Here is an 8,346-nt window from a genome sequence, read left to right as displayed (position 1 = left end):
TTTTTTCTTTCAAAATCTCAATCAAAGTTAAAAGAGTAAGCCTCATCAAGAAGTACACATTGTCTTCACTTAATTTTTTATTAGCTTTCAACGTTACGTTGTAGCCTCACCGTTCTCCGCTGTAACATCCCGCATTTTTCCGTTAACTCATTTTGACGCCCGTCTTTTTATATATATATATATATATATATATATATAATCTTTTGTCATTTATATTCGTACCTTTCGTTAATCAACATTCTTAACATGCCCGTTATTGGATTATAACATCTCTCGTTTACCCTAACGTTTAAATATTTCGTTCGGTTAATTCACGCACTCGCTTTTAAACTCGAGGGACCAAAGTTGCCTAGTGGGCAAACTAGTTGACTAGGTCAACTAGTTAACCCACCTTCACCACCACACATTCATTCATCCTCTTCTCTCTTCTCTATTACTTCCATTTTCCTCTCAAACACCCAAATCCTTAATTCATCATCTAAATTCAAATCAAGAAGCTAACATCAAAATAAATTGCATATTTGGAATCCTCTCTTCATCCTCTACAACTTGATACTAATTTCATCTCGTTTGGATAACTTTTCTAAAACTCTAGATTTCATGTTCTTAGTGTTCTTGACTTAAAAGTGTGATAATTAGTGTCTATGGCTCATTGTGATGTCGTGTATGTAAATTGTATGCTCGATCTTGTATTTAGTGTAACTAGCATGAACACTTGAAATGGGTTAGTTTGATCTTTGATTTTAGTTGATTAAAGGTGGTTAGATATTAAAGTTCATGTGTTAATTGTGTTACTAGCTTCATATGCTTCGATTTGGTATGTTGGATGACATGAAAGCCTTACATTAACATGATTAATGATTTTGTGATTCTTGACTAGGGTTTATTAGATTTTAAAATGAACTTTTGATGCTTTGAATGCCATGAGACGTTGTTAGTAAGTGTTTACTTGCAATGTATGTTTAATTACTTTCGAAACGGCATATGATACATGTAAATTGGTTGCCCGAATCATAAAATGCGTTTTAAGAACTTGAAACGTCAATGATGAACTTTTAACGATCATTCGACGAGGATTTAGTCATTTTAAATGATGTAATTGTTTGATGATATGCGTTTAGTTGTATTCCTCGTCAAAATACCTTTCCAACGATATAAGATACATGTTTTAAGTGTTTTCGGTTCACAATTTGTGTTGGTTTGAGTTTTGGTTCGAGACTTGTCAAATTGCAGCATCAGCACCCTGTAATACATTGGGACGCCATCCCACCCCTTGGGACGCCGTCTAAGCCTTCACATCTGGACTCCATCCAGACCTTTTGGACGCCGTCCAGATGAACTATCAGGTGCTGTTTTGGTTGGCCATTTACCATTTAATTCTAACTATGCTACGCACCTCCGATTCACATGTAACTTATTCTAACATGCTAATATATGATTAAAAACCTCAGAAAAATAGTTCGGGGCCCGACCCGAACGTGTTGACTTTTTCGTTGACTTTGACTCGACCAAAGTTGACTTTTGTTTAAACTTAACCAAATGCTTATGCAATCATCCTAACATGCTTTTATATTTAAATCATGCATGAAACTTGGCAACGTGATTCACATGCTATATGTAATCGAGTCGTAACGAGCCATATGACTAATTGAACAACTTTGACCCATCGTGTTTACTGTTATTGATACAGCCTACTTGTTTAGGTCAAGACTAGCAATTGTCCTTGCACACGTTTACTTGTGAAGTACCTATTTGACCGTGCACTCAAGATGAGATCATAGTCCCACTTTTACTCTTTTAAACTTACAGTTGGGATGAGAAAACATAAACGTTTCGATTAACAAAGAGAACACAAGTACGAAAACAAACATTCTACGTACGAGTTAGAACAAAAATCCTCAATTTGATTATCATTAGTTACACTTGCCGGGTGTAAGTGAGAACTTATGTTGTATGGCCATATGGGTTTGAAAAACCCTCATTCGTACGGTTCGCTACCGTTAGTCGGATGAAATATATTTTCGAGAAACAGTGTATGTTCTAACACTATTGTGATGAGATTCGTGGAAAGTTAAGCCTTGATAATTGGGTGCTCGTGATAAGAATTTTAGAATGGTTTACTATTATCTTTTCAACGTTGTAAATCTTGTGGTTCAACTTACTTACTTACTTACGTACTCACTTACTAAACCTATGATTTCACCAACGTTTTCGTTGACAGATTTTTCTATGTTTTTCTCAGGTCTTTGAACGATATGTGTTACATGCTTCCACTCACTATTTTTGATACTTGCTTGGATGTCGAGTATATGTGTATACATGGAGCGTCTTTTGAATTATGTTAAACTGTGTCGCATGGGTTTCAATTGTACTTAAAACGTTGTAAAATGTTTAACCGTTGAACTACTCTGTAATCTTTGGAACATCTTTATAATTGAAATGAATGCGACATATTTTGGTCAAACGTCGTTTTAAAGATTTATGACCACGTGATGGGACCTAAGTAGACGGCGCCGTCAATGACGATTTTGTCGGGTCGCTACAGATGGTATCAGAGTGTTGGTTGTAGGGATTTAGAGTTCATTGGTGTCAACCCCGAGTCATAGGGTACATTAGTGAGTCTAGACTACAACCGGCATATAGACTTGAAGTAGGAAATACTTGACTACTTGTGCATTTATACTCGAATTCTTTTATTCGTATCTAACTCTTATTTCATCATAATATCACGTTGTTTAAATTGATTGACACGTCATCTTGACTTTATGATGTAATGTCAAATGCACATATGAATTAGGGTAATATAATTTCCGGGATTATATTATGGTGACTCATATGGACGTTCCGACATTATAATATAAAGAATTTAGGGCGAGTCAAGGGAAAATAACCTCTCTATCTTTATTCCATATCACGATTAGTATTATTGAGAATACTAATCAACGATACTCTTGCGTTTTCAAGGAACAATGGCTCACTGAGGTTAACACAACACTTCTCCCAAAACTCTCGAACGAGCTCTTCAACAAATGATAGCCACCGCCGTGGATGCGGCCATGGCCAGTCACTCCTCCAACAACAAGAACAACAACACTAACCATGGAGCCAATAATTCAAACGAGGGATGCACCTACAAGAACTTCGTAGGGTGCAAACCTCCCACTTTCGATGGAACCGGGGGACCGGTTGCTCTCACCCGATGGTTTGAGCAAACGGAAACCATTTTTAGCATAAGCGAATGCCGGGACCAAGACAAGGTCAAGTTTTCCACCCTCACTTTCGCCAGTACTGCTCTCTCGTGGTGGAACACGTATGTACAATCTGTGGGTACCGATGAAGCCCACACAATCTCTTGGACCGAATTAAGAGAAAGAATGATCACCGAATACTTTTCGCGTGACGAGACTCGAAGGCTCGAACAGGGCCTAAGAAATTTAAAAATGGTCCGGAATGACCTCGAAGCTTACAATCAACGGTTTACCGAACTAGCCTTAATGTGCCCAAACCTCATGGCTCCCGAGTCCTTAAGAGTTGAGCTTTACATGGATGGCCTCCCTACGAGCATTCAACACGGGGTAATGTCATCAAAACCCGCCAACCTATAAGAGGCTTTAACGATGGCCCTTCAATTTATGGAAACGGTGGATGTAATTAAAGTGCCGGCACCGAAGGCCGATGAGAAATCGGGTGGCAACAAAAGAAAGTGGGAAGCCCCCCAATCAAGCAACAACAATTTCACCAAGAAGCCTTTCACCTCCGACGGCAAAAAGGGGTATGCCGGAAACCTACCTTATTGTGACAAGTGTCGCAAACATCATTTGGGTGAATGTGGCGAACCATTTTGCATCAAATGTCATAGAAGTGGTCATGTAGCCAGCGATTGTAGAAGTGTCGCCCCCGTCGCTCCAAAGGTGCCCAATGCACACCGAACGGGTGTTTGTTTCGAATGTGGCCAACCGGGTCATTTTAAGAATGCTTGCCCAAAGAAGAAAGTCAACCCCAATGCACGCGACCGAGCTCTCAACATCAACACCAAGGATACCCGAGATGACAATGAACTAGTCACGGGTACGTTTCTCCTCAACAACTCTTACGTTTCTTATTTATTTGATTCGGGTGTCGATAAGAGTTTTGTATCCACGGATTTGACTCGTGCCTTTTGCGCTTCACTACTCCCCCCTCCCTAGATACTACTTATGCCATTCAAGTGACCAACGAAAAACTATTGTGTGCCAAACAATTTTATCGGAGAGTGTACGTTAAGCTTTTTGGATAAAGAATTTGAAATTGACTTGCTACCTATAGAACTAGGGAGCTCAAAACCTATTCGTTAAGAAGAAAATGTTTCCTTACATATGCATTGATTAGCGTGAACTAAATAACTTCCGGATAAGAACCGATATCCTTTTCCTCGTATCAAAGACCTCTTGAACAATTCCAGGGATCCCGTGTGTATACCAAAATCGACCCCCATATCCGATTATCATCAATTGAGGGTTAAGGGAGAAGATATCTCCAAAATCGCCTTCCGAAGTTGCTACGAATATTAATAGTTTCTTTTAGCGCCATTCCGTCTAACTGAGGCTCCGTCCGTATTCATGGATCTTATGAAACGCGTATGTAAACATATCTAGACAAATCCGTCATCATATCCATAGGTGATATCCTAACCTATTTAATTCAAGTAAAGAAGAAAATGAACAACATCTCTGTCTCACGTTCGAACTTTTGAGAAAAGAGCACCCCTATGCCAAATTCTCCAAGTGTAAATTTTGGTTAAACGAAGTCCAATTCCTAAACCATGTTGTTAGTGGCCCACGTATTAAAGTGAATTCCGCCAAAAATCGAAGCCACACGTAATTGGGAAACCCTCACGATTCTGACTTGTATTCGTAAAACCTTGGATCTCGCCGGTTAGTACCGAAGATTCATTTCCGACTTTTCCCGTTTGCTCGTCCTTTAATCTCGTTATCTTACTAAGGGAAGAATTAGACCTCTCCGTACCCGAACCTTGAACGTGATTATCCACACCTACCTTACTAGTCAAATTCGTGTAGCACAAAATGGAACTTAATTATGGAAATATTTCTACGTGAACGCCTGAAAGGCATACTCTCTCGACTCGAAATCAAGGAAATTGAAATTCATAATTTTTCCCGATCAATCTTCACATCACCATGTACCACGATACATAACTCTGTTATTTCACTATTACCGTCTGATATTACTAGAACCTAAGATACCACACAATCCAAGGATACCTCTTTCTTCTTTGACTTATCGTCCTTATGTTCCCGAAATATGGCCAACTACTACTCAACTCCGAACTATACAACTACGTGTACTATCTCGTTCCCGCCAAGTCCCGACATTTGGCCACAAGATGCGCGATATGACTACATCAAGATGAAAACTCATCCTATTCTAAACCCTCATTTTACTCCTATCTTTTTCGCTGGTACTTCCGTATAAGGAAACCTTTTATCTAAATTCTCAATGGAAAGAGAGACTCTTCACGTATTACTAGTATTTGCCACGAGGGTGAGTAGCCCTGACGAACATTTTCAGTAGCCGATAAGAAGCTTGTTCCAACAAACGTTTTCGAGCCCTAACTAACTTGTTCAACATACCTTAAGGAATTCTATTCCAACACGGTGTACCAATGTCAATTATCTTGGATCGAAATACTCGTTTCACTTCTAGTTTTACAAGAAGCCTTGGGAATACGTTTAGACATGAGTACCTCGTATCATCCACAACCCGACGGACCAAGCAAACGTACGATTCAAATCTTGGAAAGACATGTTACAAACTTGTATTGTTGCCTTTAGTTGTTTCCCTCTTACAACAGTAGTTACCACTCGTGTATTAACGCCACATTTTTTTTTTTGAAACCTTATATGGCCGCAAATGTTGCTCTCCTATTCGTTGGACCGAAGTAGGTGACAAGTAAATCACCGGATCCGAACTCGTTCGAGAAATAACCGTTAAGATTGTTCAAATCCAAGAAAGGCTCAAGACGACCCGAAATCGCCACCATACCAATGTAGGACGTCAACCTCTCGAATTCCAAGTGAGTGACCACAAAATATTGAGAAATCGCACCTTGGAAAGGTGTAATCCGTTCCGAGAACGTGGAAAGTTAACTCCACGATATATTGATCCTTTTTGAAATCTTGGGGCGTATTGGACCCGCTACATGCCGTTTAGATCATCCGACCCAATCGAATTCCATTCATCCTGCATTTCATGTAATAAACTTAGAGACGTGTCCTACGGGACAGGAACGTGATATTCTCCTAGATAAGCTTACTATTGATGAAAAACTCCACTTCATAGGAGAACCAGTTGAAATTATGAATCGTGAAAACAAACTTCAGACAACGTAAAATTCAAATTTTCAAATTCGTTGGAATGCCAAAGAGAACCAAATGAAAAGCAAGTACCTTCGCTCTTTCATAGAGTTAATAACACAAGGTCTCGAGGAAGAGACATCGACTACTACTTCTAACTAAATTTCGGGACGAAATTTCTTTTAAGGTGTGGGTAATGTAACATCCTGCATTTTTCCGTTAACTCATTTTAACGCCCGTCTTTTTTTTTATATATATAATCTTTTGTCATCTATATTCGTACCTTTCGTTAATCAACATTCTTAACATTCCCGTTATTGGATTATAACATCTCTCGTTTACCCTAGCGTTTAAATATTTCGTTCGGTTAATTCACGCACCCGCTTTTAAACTCGAGAGACCAAAGTTGCCTAGTGGGCAAACTAGTTGACTAGGTCAACTAGTCAACCCACCTTCACCACCACACATTCATTCATCCTCTTCTCTCTTCTCTATTACTTCCATTTTCCTCTCAAACACCCAAATCCTTAATTCATCATCTAAATCCAAATCAAGAAGCTAACATCAAAACAAATTGCATATTTGGAATCCTCTCTTCATCCTCTACAACTTGATACCAATTTCATCTCATTTGGGTAACTTTTCTAAAACTCTAGATTTCATGTTCTTAGTGTCCTTGACTTAAAAGTGTGATAATTAGTGTCTATGGCTCATTGTGATGTCGTGTATGTAAATTGTATGCTCGATCTTGTTATTTGGTGTAACTAGCATGAACACTTGAAATGGGTTAGTTTGATCTTTAATTTTAGTTGATTAAAGGTTGTTAGATGTTAAAGTTCATGTGTTAAATGTGTTACAAGCTTCATATGCTTCGATTTGGTATGTTGGATGGTATGAAAGCCTTACATTAACATGATTAATGATTTTGTGATTCTTGACTAGGGTTTAATAGATTTTAAAATGAACGTTTGATGCTTTGAATTCCATGAGACATTGTTAGTAAGTATTTACTTGCAATGTATGTTTAATTACTTTCGAAACGGCATATGATGCATGTAAATTGGTTGCCCGAATCATAAAATGCGTTTTACGAACTTGAAACGTCAATGATGAACTTTTAACAATCATTCGACGAGGATTTAGTCATTTTAAATGATGTAATTGTTTGATGATATGTGTTTAGTTGTATTCCTCGTCAAAATACCTTTCCAACGATATAAGATACATGTTTTAAGTGTTTTCGGTTCACAATTTGTGTTGGTTTGAGTTTTGGTTCTAGACTTGTCAAATTGCAGCATCAGCACCCTGTAATACATTGGGACGCCGTCTAAGCCTTCACATCTGGATGCCGTCCAGATGAACTATCATGTGCTGTTTTGGTTGGCCATTTACCATTTAATTCTAACTATGCTACGCACCTCCGATTCACATGTAACTTGTTCTAACATGCTAATATATGATTAAAAACCTTAGAAAAAATAATTCGGGGCCCGACCCGAACGTGTTGACTTTTTCGTTGACTTTGACTCGACCAAAGTTGACTTTTGTTTAAATTTAACCAAATGCTTATGCAATCATCCTAACATGCTTTTATATTTGAATCATGCATGAAACTTGGCAATGTGATTCACATGATATATGTAATCGAGTCGTAACGAGCCATAGGACTAATTGAACAACTTTGACCCATCGTGTTTACCGTTTTTGATACAGCCTACTTGTTTAGGTCAAGACTAGCAATTGTCCTTGCACACGTTTACTTGTGAAGTACCTATTTGACCGTGCACTCAAGGTGAGATCATAGTCCCACTTTTACTCTTTTAAACTTACATTTGGGATGAGAAAACATAAACGTTTCGATTAACAAAGTGAACACAAGTACGAAAACAAACATTCTACGTACGAGTTAGAACAAAAATCCTCAATTCGATTATCATTAGTTACACTTGCCGGGTGTAAGCGAGAACTTATGTTGTATGACCATATGGGTTTG

Source organism: Rutidosis leptorrhynchoides, chromosome 8, assembly GCF_046630445.1.
Source record: "Rutidosis leptorrhynchoides isolate AG116_Rl617_1_P2 chromosome 8, CSIRO_AGI_Rlap_v1, whole genome shotgun sequence".
Taxonomy (NCBI): Eukaryota; Viridiplantae; Streptophyta; class Magnoliopsida; order Asterales; family Asteraceae; genus Rutidosis; species Rutidosis leptorrhynchoides.
This window is presented reverse-complemented; position numbering follows the sequence as displayed.